This window comes from Zea mays, chromosome 5, assembly GCF_902167145.1.
Source record: "Zea mays cultivar B73 chromosome 5, Zm-B73-REFERENCE-NAM-5.0, whole genome shotgun sequence".
Classification (NCBI taxonomy): Eukaryota; Viridiplantae; Streptophyta; class Magnoliopsida; order Poales; family Poaceae; genus Zea; species Zea mays.
The window spans coordinates 180,656,580-180,669,584 of NC_050100.1; positions in this window are offsets into that span (position 1 = coordinate 180,656,580).

Genomic DNA, 13,005 nt, shown 5'->3' on the forward strand with positions numbered 1-13,005 from the left:
TCGTCGGTGCTGAGGTGGTGGTCGCCAGAGGAGGTTTCTCCGCCGACAAGACCGTTGGCGCCACCCATGGTCAGACCTCCAGCTCTTTGGCTTTGATGGCTTGTCCTCGCCCCTCGAGTGGGGACGTGGGCGAGGGCCTTCTTACAGCAGCGTTTGCCCTGAGGTCATCGTTGCTGCTGTTTAGCCGCCCGAGGCGGAGGTCGTTGTCGCTGCTGGTGCAGTGGTCGCCGGTGAGCCACCTGAAGTTTGTTGTCCCGCAGGCCCTCTGGTGTAGAGGTTGTTCATACCCACGGGAGTGGAACCGGAGTCCCATTTGTAATGGTACCCTGAGTATGGGTGTTTGTTCATTGTGGCTGTCGAGGCCTAAACATCTGGGTATTTGAGTGTAATACCGTGTTTCTCCCTCATTTCGAGCACTAGGACTCGCCTGTCGGCTAGCTGAATCGCTTAACCGAGCGTGAGTTGCCTTGCGCGGAAGGTGACGAGTGAGGTATCCGTATCTCGGAGGCGTACGAGTCCCTCAGCTCGGTCGGCCTTGCCGCTCAAGGCTTCTCTTGCTCAGTTATAGAACCTTCGGTCGCTCTGCGATGAGCCGAAGACGGAGGCAGCGGTGTCGGTGTGGACAGAGGCGGAGTCGGCTTCGAAAAGAGGCTTCGTCGGCCCGGGAGCACGTGGCTTCCCTGGCCAAGGAGGTGCAGCGGCGGCGGCGGCTGGAGCTTGGCCAGGTCGTCCGCTAGCGGGACCAACCCCGGAGTCTTGCTGCCGAGGCCATGAGCTGGGCTGAGGTCCTCGGGGGACAGCTGGTTGTGGCTACGGAGCGGCCAGCCGAGGCGTCCGCTCGGGCTGGAACCCTTGCAGAGAACCTGACCGTGAGGGCCCAAGCGCGGTGCTGGCGTCCTCCTCCGAGGTGGAGATCCTTCTGCCCATATCGCCGTCCAAGGCTGGGCCAGGTTCCGCCGAGGGTGGAAACGACGCCGAGGGTGCTGCTGCTCCCTCTGCCGATGTCCGAACCTGCAGGAACAGTTTGTCTGTAGTATGCGTATGTTTTTTTGCGGCCGCTGGGGCCTAAACATTTTAACGCCGGATTATAAAGTTGTGTTTTCTTTCCTCTTGTTTCGAGTATCAGGACTTGTTCGTCGGTAGCAGAATCGCTTATCCGAGCGAGAGTTACTTTTCACGGAAGGTGATGAGTGAGATATCCGTATCTTGGAGGCGTAGGAGTCCCTCGGCTCGGTCGGCCTTGCCGCTTACATGCACTCTTACTCGTTTGCAGGATTCTGTTATCGATATAGTCGTGAAGGCACGAAAGTCGTTCTGGCAGAAAAGTTTTCGGGCGTTAGGACTCGTTCGGTAACAGAATCGCTTATCCGAGCATGAGTTACTTATCGCGGAAGGTGATGAGTGAGGTATCCGTATCCCGGAGGCATAGGAGTCCCTCGGCTCGGTTGGCCTTGCCGCTTACGTGTACTCTCGTCGTTTTCAGGACCCCGCTATCGAAGCAGTCGAAAAGCGCGAAAGACGTTCTGGCAAAGACTTTTCCGAGGAAAATTTTGACACAGAGGGGGTTCCCCCCTTCTAGCCCCCGAGGGAGGGTCGGGCTTTGCTGAGGCAAGGCTGACCCTTCCTTGATGGTTAGACTTTATTTGTGTATGTAAAGAGAACGAGGAATATGAATGACTTGAAACAATTTAAGGGTAGAAGCGACATAGCTGTTGGATGTTCCAAGCGTTGTTGTAGACCTCGCCTTGATCGTTGGCCAGCTTGTATGTTCCGGGCTTCAAAATCTTGGCGATGATGAACGACCCTTCCCAGGGAGGAGTAAACTTGTGGCACCCTCGGGCGTCTTGTCGCAGTCGAAGTACCAGGTCTCCCACCTGGAAGCCTCGGGGTCGAACCCCTCGGGCGTGGTAGCGTCGCAGAGACTGTTGATACCGCGCCGAGTGTAGTAAGGCCACGTCCCGAGAATGTAGTAAGACTGTTGATACCGCTTGCCGAATTTGTTGAGGTCGTTGTAGATCTTTGGTTTAAGTCCCTGTAGAATCATACCATTGGCACGCTCCACCTGCCCATTTGTCATGGGGTGAGCTACGGCGGCCCAGTCCACACGGATGTGGTGGTCCTCGCAGAAGTCCAGGAACTTCTTCCCAGTGAACTGCGTGCCATTGTCGGTGATGATGGAGTTCGGGACCCCAAAGCGATGGATGATGTTTGTGAAGAATGTCACTGCCTGCTCGGACCTGATGCTGGTTAGGGGTCGGACCTCGATCCACTTGGAGAAATTGTCGATGGCGACCAGCAGGTGCGAGAAGCCCCCGGGTGCCTTCTGCAAGGGACCGACGAGGTCCAGACCCCACACAACAAACGACCAATTGATGGGTATTGTCTGTAGGGCCTGAGCAGGCAGGTGCGTCTGTCTTGCGTAGAATTGACACCCTTGACAAGAGCGTACAATCCTAGTGGCGTCGGCCACTGCGATCGGCCAGTAGAAACCTTGTCGGAAGGCGTTCCCCACGAGGGCTCGAGGTGCTGCGTGGTGACCGCAAGCCCCCGAGTGTATTTCTCGCAATAGCTCCTATCCTTCGGCGACGGATATGCATCGTTGGAGAACGCCTGAGGGGCTGCGGTGGTAGAGCTCCTTTTCATCACCAAGTAAGACAAACGACTTGGCACGCCGCGCTAGTCGCCAAGCTTCGGCCTTGTCGAGGGGTAGCTCTCCTCGAAGGAGATATTCCAGGTACGGGGCCAGCCAGTTCGGGTCTAGCGTGACCCCATTTTGCTCTCCCTCGACGCGCAGGGCCTCACCCTCGGCGGCCGAGGATACCTCGGGCTAGACCGAGGCCTCCTCGGGCTCGGGCGTGTCGTCGATCTTGATGGAGGGTTGATGTATGTCTCTGGAGAAGACGTCTAGGGGAACCGTTGTCCGCCCCGAGGCTATTTTCGCCAGCTCATCCGCAGTCTTGTTGTACCGTCGAGCGATGTGGTTGAGCTCCAGCCCGTAGAACTTGTCTTCTAGGCATCGAACTTTGTCGCAGTAGGCCTCCATCTTTCGGTCGCGGCAGTGGGAGTTCTTCATGACTTGGTCAATGACAAGCTGCGAGTCGCTGCGAGCGTCGAGGCACCGAACCCTAGCTCGACGGCGATGCGCAACCCATTAACCAGAGCCTCATACTCGGCCACGTTGTTTGACGCCGGGAGATGGAGGCGCAGCACGTAGCGGAGATGTTTCCCAAGGGGTGAGATGAAGAGCAGGCCAGCACCTGCTCCCGTTTTCATCAGCGACCCATCGAAGTACATGGTCCAAAGTTCTGGTTGGATCAGAGCTATTGGCAGTTGGGGGTCGACCCATTCAGCCACGAAGTCCGCCAAGACTTGGGACTTTATGGCCTTCCGAGGAGCGAACGATATTGTCTCGCCCATAAGCTCCACTACCCACTTTGCTATTCTACCCGAGGCCTCTCGGCACTAGATGATCTCCCCCAGGGGGAAGGATGGCACCACAGTCACCGGATGAGACTCGAAGTAGTGTCGCAACTTTCGCTGCGTCAGAATTACTGCGTACAGTAGTGTTGGCGTTTCGACCCTGGGGGGTCCCTGGACCGACGAGTAAATTGTCGCCGCGTGTCCCAGCCCAGATGGCTCGGCGCGAGACGGAGCACGAAGGGGGGAAAAAGGAGACATGCGTAAGGGGGAAACCCGCGGCCTTCGTGTTGTCCTGCGCCCAGGTCGGGTGCGCTTGCAGTAGGGGGTTGTGGGGGATAGATATCCCCTGGGTCCACTAAAGAAGTAAAAGGCCTCACGAAAAGCCCAAGGGCCCAATAATTCGTAAGGTCATTCTTTCGTGGGCCTAGGGAAAGACAACCAATAAAGAAGACGTGGGACTGATTAGTGCAAACACAGGCGGCCCACAACGTCGAACGAATGGATTACAACAGAGACCCGACTTTCCCGCGCTGAAGCCCTCATGCAACAGAGCCATGCGAGGATAAGTCGGCGAAGGTTACGTAGGGATAAACTCAAGAGGTTCACTATCTTTTAGCTACTCGTTGCTATCATATCATATGTACTGCCCCACGGTCGAATATATAAGGCCTAGGGGGCACCCCTTCAGATCGATCGACCCTATTCTACTTAGCCACCCACAAAAACTCTCTGCGCCCTCTATCCAGAGAATCCTCTTGTAACCACGCTCATATACTCACCAGGACGTAGGGTGTTACGCACTTCTAAGCGGCCCGAACCTGCAAACCTTGTCCATTGTCCCTCGTGCGATCGGCACGAACCATTTTGCTACAGTCGTCGACACCGTCCTACTCCTAAAAGCACCTTGAGGGGCAACCCCGGGTGTGCGGTCGGACCCAAAACACCGACAGCTGGCGCGCCAGGTAGGGGGTGTGTCGACGATCCAAGCTAGCTCAATGGCCGTCACCTTCCACAGCAAGATTACCATGCGTCCCGGATCCACATTCTGCTTCGGAACAATCTCATCCGTGGCGGACGAAGAGGGAATTCTACACCGCCTCGCGGATCTACCGGAACAGAAGTCTCCTCCAACAAACTCCGAAAATGCTGGAAAAACGCTACCTCCGGCTCTTCGGAACAAGATCGCCTCCGGGGAGGCTGGAGCTAGAAGCTCGCTGACCCGGAAGACTCCGCTGTCTACTTCCCCGACGAAAGAATGGACACAGGTCATGAGAAGGAAGGAGATCAGGGAGAGGCCAGTCATTCTTCCCGTTCCTCCGACCTCAAAGGAGAACGGAAATAAATTCGCCGCGGCGGCAATGCCGTTCTACCCCGACGTCCTCTTCATTGGGAGGGCAGAATCGCCCGCCGTCTCCGACGATGAACCGACTGCGCCCGGAGAAGAACCGCCTCAGCGAGAATCCCGCCGACGAAGGAACCGACGCAGGAACGTTCGACGACATCACGCAGCTGGAGAACGGGATCCGGAGCAGCCTGTCTCGCGAGACGAGGTCTCAGAGATAGGAGAAACTCCGGAAGAACGCGTCTTCAGGGAACGAAGGAACTCCCGACGACGAGATCGCCGTCGGACTCAGGAGCAAGCCGAGCAAGATGCAAGGCAACGACGCGAGAATCCGCTCTTCGGGCGCAACCTGAACCCCGACTTCGCCCGAGCTATGAATACGCCGAGCGAAGTCGGAGGCGTTCTGGCCCGGATAGCCGACGGACTTCCTCGGACCCCCGATGCCGAGGGATACCGGCGCCTGTTCACTCAGGCAGCCAACCATCTTCTACCGCTCGCCCATCCGCCGAACGATCTGCGACACGCCATCAACAGTCGCCGAGACGCGCGAAGCTCTATCAATGCTTCGCGCGAACGGCGGCACGAGAACGAAATTCGTCGTCGGGAGGAGTATGACCGAGATCATGGCTTCCCGACTCAAAGCCAGGCCACCCGAACTGAGTCGGCAACGGCTTCAACTGGTGGAACCACCCGGGGACGGTCGAGGAACCACCACCGCCACTCCCCTCCCCGGGACAGGCGACATCCTCGACGACAGGAGGACACGTGCGGAGTATCTGCTCTTACTCCGCGCCTTAGGGCCATCCAATGGCCTCCAAACTTCAAGGTATCCAATGTCGACAAATATGAACCTAAGCAGGACCCAGGGGGCTGGTTAGCCGTCTACACCACCGCCGCTCGGGCTGCCGGGGCATCTGAGGACGTCATGACTGCGTATCTGCCCATCGTCCTCGGGCAAGACGCACTGCAGTGGCTACGGCATCTACCCCGACACTGCATCGACGACTGGGGAGACTTCAGCCGACGTTTCACCGCCAACTTCCAGTCTCTCTCCGACAAGCCAGCGCAACCATGGGACCTCAAATCCATCAAGCGCCGAGGAGATGAGACTCTCCGGTCATACCTTAAAAGGTTCCAGACCATGAGAAACCGCATCCCCGAGGTCACGGAGGCGGCCGTGATCGAGGACTTCTACAGAGGATCTAATGACTCGGCTTTCGTCCGAACCATACTGCAAAAGGCGCCAACCACCTCCGAGGAGCTGTTCCGGGAAGCCGACCTCTACATCACCGCTGACGAGCGGGCCCAGGACCTCATCGGAGGAGCAAAACCCGTACCAGCGGCACCACGACGCGACGCGAACCAGCCGCCCGACAAGCGCTGGGAGAAGAGGCCTCGCGAAGAGGTACACGCCGCCGGACCACCCGCCTCTCGCGCCCGAGGAGGACCTCGTGGAGGCGAACGCACGCTGGACGACATCCTCGACGCCCAGTGCCCGTACCACAAGGATATGCGCCACACTCTCCGCAACTGCCGGGACTTCAAGCACTCCGTCGGGCATGGCCGACCCTTCCAACCTCTACCACCTCCTCCGCCGAGGGGAGGACCAGATGAACCACGACAACCCCATCAGCCGGAGGAGGGGGGAGGTGGAGCTTTCCCGCGCGTTGACAGGGAGGTCAACGTCATCTTCGGCGGGCATGGGTCGCAGGAGAACAAGAGACAACAAAAGCTCAACGACCGCCAGATACTGGTGGCGACCACCGGCCCTCCCGCCCCGTACCGGTGGTCGGAGCACCCAATCACGTTCACTTGGGAGGATCAATGGCTCAACTTCGACCACCCAGGCAAATACCCGCTCCTCGTCGATCCGGTGATCCGAGAGAGCCGGGTGAAGAAGGTGCTAGTGGACGGGGGGAGCAGCATCAACGTCACCTTCCCCCGTACGCTTCAAGGCTTGGGAGTTCACCTCAAAGAGCTCCACGAGTCAGACGCTCCTTTCTTCGGCATCGTGCCGACGGAAGGGGAGTATCCGCTGGGCCACATCTACATGCCGGTCACCTTCGGGACTCCGGATAATTACAGAACCGAGTTCCTGAGGTTCGAGGTGGCGAACTTCGACTGCGGGTACAACGCCATCATCGGGAGGCCAGGGCTGGCCAAGTTCATGGCCATTCCACACTACACGTACATGATACTGAAGATGCCAGGACCACAAGGAATCATAACTGTGCGCGCCGACTTCCAAGGCGCCGCAGAATGTTTCCGAGTGGCCATCCAAGCAGCCCTCACCACCAAGCCATCAGCGATTCCTTCTACACCGGCGAACTCTAAGCCTGATGAAGACCTCGTCGTGCCGGCAAACGAAGCTCAGGCCGCGACCTCTATGCGGCCGACTGAAGACACCAAGCGGATCAACCTGGGCTTCGCTGATGAGCGCAAGACGGCCATCATCAGCTCCAGTTTGAGTGACAAATAGGAAAGCGCGCTCGTCCAGTTCCTGCAAGATAACCGAGACGTATTCGCGTGGCAACCTGCGGATATGCCGGGAGTCCCAAGAGAACTGGCCGAGCACAAATTGAAGGTCTATCCCCAGGCGAGGCCAATCCGGCAAAAGCTGCGTCGTTTCACGCCCGACAAGAGAGAGGCCATTCGTGCCGAGTTAGCTCGCTTGGTTACGGCCGGATTTATTAGAGAAGTATTACACCCCGAGTGGTTAGCCAACCCTGTTCTTGTACTCAAAAAGAATAAAGTGGATTGGCGCATGTGCGTCGACTATACTGATCTCAACAAACACTGTCCGAAGGATCCCTTCGGGCTCCCAAGGATAGATCAAGTGGTGGATTCCACCGCTGGATGTTCGATGCTGTCTTTCTTAGATTGCTATTCCGGGTATCATCAGATTAGTTTGGCAAAAGAAGACGAGGAAAAAACGGCGTTCATCACCCCATTTGGTGCTTTCTGTTATACCTCCATGCCGTTTGGCCTCAAAAACGCTGGAGCGACTTATCAGAGAGCTATTCAAACATGCTTAGCCGATCACTGGGGCAAGCGTGTGGAAGCTTACGTGGACGATGTGGTGATCAAAACGGAGAATCCAGAAAACTTCATCGAAGACTTACAGCTGGTTTTCAACAGCTTGAGAAGATATAGATGGAAGCTCAATCCTGAAAAATGCGTCTTCGGGGTACCAGCAGGAAAGTTACTCGGATTTATTGTCAGCCACCGGGGAATTGAAGCTAATCCAGATAAGATTGAAGCTATCATGAAGATGGAAGCTCCTCGATCGCAGAAGAAGGTTCAGCGACTCACTGGATGTATGGCAGCCCTGAGCAGATTCATATCCAGGCTGGGAGAAAAAGGTCTGCCATTTTATAAACTACTGAAGAAGGTGGATAAGTTTCAATGGACTTCAGAGGCACAAGAAGCTCTAGACGCACTGAAGAAATTCCTGACAACACCGCCAGTATTGAAACCGCCCCGGCGAGCTATGCCGACTCAGCCGGCTGAAGATCTGCTGTTATATATCTCTTGCACGACTCACGTGGTAAGCACTGCGTTGGTAGTCGAGCGAGTGGAAGAAGGGCATGCCTACCCGGTTCAACATCCCGTCTATTTCATCAGTGAGGTTCTAGGCCCATCGAAGAAAAAGTATCCTCAAGTTCAGAAGCTATTATATGCGGTACTTCTAACTGCCCGCAAGTTGCGTCACTACTTTGACGACCACAAAGTCATAGTAGTTACTGGTTTTCCAATAGGGGACATTCTTCACAACAAGGAAGCCATTGGCCGAATAGCCAAGTGGGCTTGCGAGTTGGGGTCCCATGATATCGAGTTCCGACCTCGCACTGCCATCAAAACTCAAGCACTGGTCGACTTCGTATCAGAGTGGACAGAACAGCAAGTGCCGGATAATCCAGAAACCGCAGAAGTATGGCGAATGTATTTTGATGGCTCGCTGAAGCTGCAGGGAGCAGGAGCAGGAATTCTCTTCACTGCACCTGGAGGCGAACACCTCAAGTACGCTCTCCAATTGCTATTCCCGGCCTCTAACAACGCAGCCGAGTATGAAGCTTTGATACACGGATTAAACATCGCCATATCGCTGGGTGTCAAGAGATTGATGGTATATGGGGATTCTCTGGTAGTCATCAGTCAGATAAACAAGGAATGGGATTGTTCAAGTGATTCAATGGGGAGATACTGCGCCGCCGTCCGAAAGCTAGAAGATAAATTCGAAGGTCTGGAGTTTCATCATATAGAAAGAGATCGGAACACGGCGGCTGATATACTGTCCAAACTCGGATCCGGTCGAACTCAAGTCCCGCCCGGGGTCTTCGTGCAAGAAATCCTTCAGCCGAGCATCTCGATGGATCAAATAGAAGAGTGCAACATCATAGACCAACCCGAGTCAGACTCTGATGACTGGAGGCAACCGATTATTAAGTATATAAAGAATGAAGAAGAGCCAGATGACAAGAACTCAGCAGAGCGCATTGCCAGACAATCAGCTCATTACACACTCATTGGGGAGGTATTATACCGGAGGGGCGCGTCAGGCGTCCTCATGAAGTGCGTTCTCCCGTCCACCGGGAAGCATCTTCTGGAGGAAGTCCATGCAGGGCAGTGCGGAATACATGCAGCATCCAGAACATTAGTCGGGAAGGTTTTCAGGTCAGGATTCTATTGGCCGACAGCAAAGAATGATGCAGCTGAGCTAGTTCAGAGATGCGAAGCTTGCCAGTACCTGTCAAAACAACAACACCTGCCAGCACAGCAGCTACAAACCATACCAGTAACTTGGCCTTTTGCATGCTGGGGATTGGATATGATTGGACCTTTCAAGAAAGCTCAAGGAGGATACACCCATGTATTGGTGGCAATTGACAAGTTCACTAAATGGATAGAGTTCCAGCCCATTGCCTCTTTAACCTCTGCTAAAGCCGTGGAATTCATACAAAGCATAATATTCAGATTTGGGATACCAAACAGTATCATCACTGACTTGGGATCCAACTTTACCAGTTCAGAATTCTTTGATTTCTGCGAGCAAAAAAGCATTCAGATCAAGTATGCATCTGTAGCCCATCCGAGAGCCAACGGGCAGGTTGAGCGAGCCAACGGAATGATATTGGAGGCACTCAGAAAAAGGGTCTTTGATAAAAATGAAAAATTCGCAGGAAAATGGATAAGAGAATTGCCTTATGTTGTTTGGAGCTTGAGAACTCAACCTAGCCGGGCCCTGCATGGAAACACTCCTTTTTTCATGGTCTATGGGTCGGAAGCAGTGCTACCCGCTGATCTCAAGTTTGGGGCGCCAAGATTGATTTTCGAAAGCATAGCGGAAGCTGAGGCCACCAGGCTGGAGGATATTGATATACTTGAGGAAGAACGACTGAATGCAGTAATACAATCAGCGCGATACCAGCAGACTCTAAGGCGCTATCACGATAAGGCGGTGCGGCAAAGGTTCTTTTCAGTAGGGGACCTCGTCCTCCGCCGAATTCTAACGGGGGAGGGACGACACAAGCTATCACCCTTATGGGAAGGACCCTTCATAGTAGCAGAGGTCACTCGGCCCGGATCGTATCGCCTCACCCAGACGGATGGTACAGAAGTCGGGAACTCTTGGAACATAGAGCACCTCAGAAAGTTTTACCCCTAGCTGTACTTCAAAATAGCCGGGGCGGCCATGTACTCTGTAAAGTGGAAATATGTCATCAATAAAGAGAGATTTCAAAAGATACTTGATTCATTTATGATTGACTTGCATTCTTACTTAACTCGGGGTGACCACTATGCCCTACAAACGGAGCAACCGGCTTAAGTCGACAACGACTTAAGGCGGTGCAACATGCTCACGCTTACTTAACTCGGGGTGACCACTATGCCCTACAAACGGAGCAATCGGCTTAAGTCGGCAACGACTTAAGGCGGTGCAACATGCTCACGCTTACTTAACTCGGGGTGACCACTATGCCCTACAAACGGAGCAATCGGCTTAAGTCGACAACGACTTAAGGCGGTGCAACATGCTCACGCTTACTTAACTCGGGGTGACCACTATGCCCTACAAACGGAGCAATCGGCTTAAGTCGACAACGACTTAAGGCGGTGCAACATGCTCACGCTTACTTAACTCGGGGTGACCACTATGCCCTACAAACGGAGCAATCGGCTTAAGTCGGCAACGACTTAAGGCGGTGCAACATGCTCACGCTTACTTAACTCGGGGTGACCACTATGCCCTACAAACGGAGCAATCGACTTAAGTCGGCAACGACTTGAGGCGGTGCAACATGCTCACGCTTACCCTACCGGGGGTGACCACTATGCCCTACTAACGGAAGTTACCGGCTAAAAGTAATTGATGGTTTGAACCAGTATAGCATACTCACGCTTATGCAGTTCAAGGGATGATCTCCATATCCCACAAACAAACTTCATAATTATCATGTAGCATACCACAAATTTGCAAACTAATAAATTCTGATACGATAAGAAAGAAATCATAACATTTGAATGATAAGCTGATGTCCTCTAAATAAATGCTTGCTCATGCTAACTGCGCGCTCAGAGCATGCGAACTGTTTCTTTATTTTCCAATGTCTCTCTCAGGAACGACTGACGAAGAAGGGCGATTCGAGGAATCAGGGGCAGCAACCACATCGGCTCTTATATCCTCGGGGACAACCACGCCAGGTCTTCTCATCAAGATTCGTCCCGCCCGAATGGCCTTGTCCAGGGCCTTATCGCGCTGAGCTTTGAAAGTGACAGCAGCTTCTTCAGCAACTTTAACAGCCTGCTGAGCAGTTTCTAACTCCCGGGCAATGGTTTTCTTGGAAGCTCGGAGTTCCTTGATGGTGGCATCCTTTGATGATAGCAACTGTGTAAGGCGGGCCACTTCGTCCGAAGATTCTTGCAGTTGACGGCGCTGACTGTCAAGCTCCTCCATCGTAAAGCGGTGGCTCCTCTCCAAGATGGTCAGCGAGTTACTGGAATCCCGGTACAGTCTGTCCAAGTTGTCGCGAGAAGCAGCAAGGATACGTTTTTCTTCCTACAAGCAAAAATCAAGCTCATTCAGAATCCAAGAGCATGATAAGGCGAAGCACAGGTTCGTAAGCTACCTTCTCAGAGTTAAGCTGGACATGAAGAGAAGAACTCCGAGCGTTAGCATCATCCAAAGCCGCAGAGACCTGACTCAACTCGATCTGACTTTGAGAATACTTCTCCTCGAAGTCAGCGCATCGTCGAGTCATTTCAGCTTGATCTTGAGAATGTTTTTCTTCAAGAACTATGATCTGCCGAGTCATCCCTATCAAGAAGTATTCAAACAAAACGAGGTCAGAAGGTAAAACAACCTACAGGCAAGAATAAAGAAGAAGAAGAAAGGACACTGACCAGCATTGGTGGCCTCCAACTCAGATACACGACGACGAAGCAACACTGGATTCCAACGCTCGAGAGATGACGCCACTTCTGGGGTAGAAGCACCCTGTGATTTCAGTTGACTGGCCAATCCATTCACCAAAGCCTGACGAGAAGAACAGATGAGCATAATGACAGCAATTCATGCAACATAGAGATCAAATTAAAGCACGGCACAACACCTGGAGGTTGGAAAAGAACGAAGGGATCCCCAGGTCAGGAGAAATCAGCTGATAATCAGGTATCAGACCACCACCCGAAGCAGCTTGCAGTAGACCAGCAGGAACAAGCTCAGTACATTCAGCAGAGTTCAACTCCAGACCAGTGGGGATGCTGCCCTCCAAAGCGACCCCCTGATCCGGAGTCCGAGCCACCATCATGCCGCCAGAATGTGGAGGTGAACCCACATGAACATCCATAGAAGTGCAGGAGGGAGACCCCGCTCGGACACCCTCGGGGGCTGGGTCAAGGTTGGCACTGCCCACTTGAGCCGGGTCACCCCCGGCAACACCCTCGGGGGCTGGGTAGTGGCCTACACTCCTCGCCTGAGTTGAGTCCTCCCCGGCGACACCCTCGGGGGCTGGGCACATGTCAGCACTATTCAAAGGATCCAAGCTCTCTGCCGTGACCACCTCTAAGGTCGACGGGCCTTCAGCTGTTTCCACAGGATCAGGACGGTCCAAGTCATTATCCCGGCCCTCAAGATCGTGCTCTAAGGTCGACGAGGCACGGGACGACCTCAACCCAGCATCTGGCACGGCTGCGCAAGTTTCTGTTGCATCAACGTCCGCAGGTTCCAACAGCAAGTTCTCAGG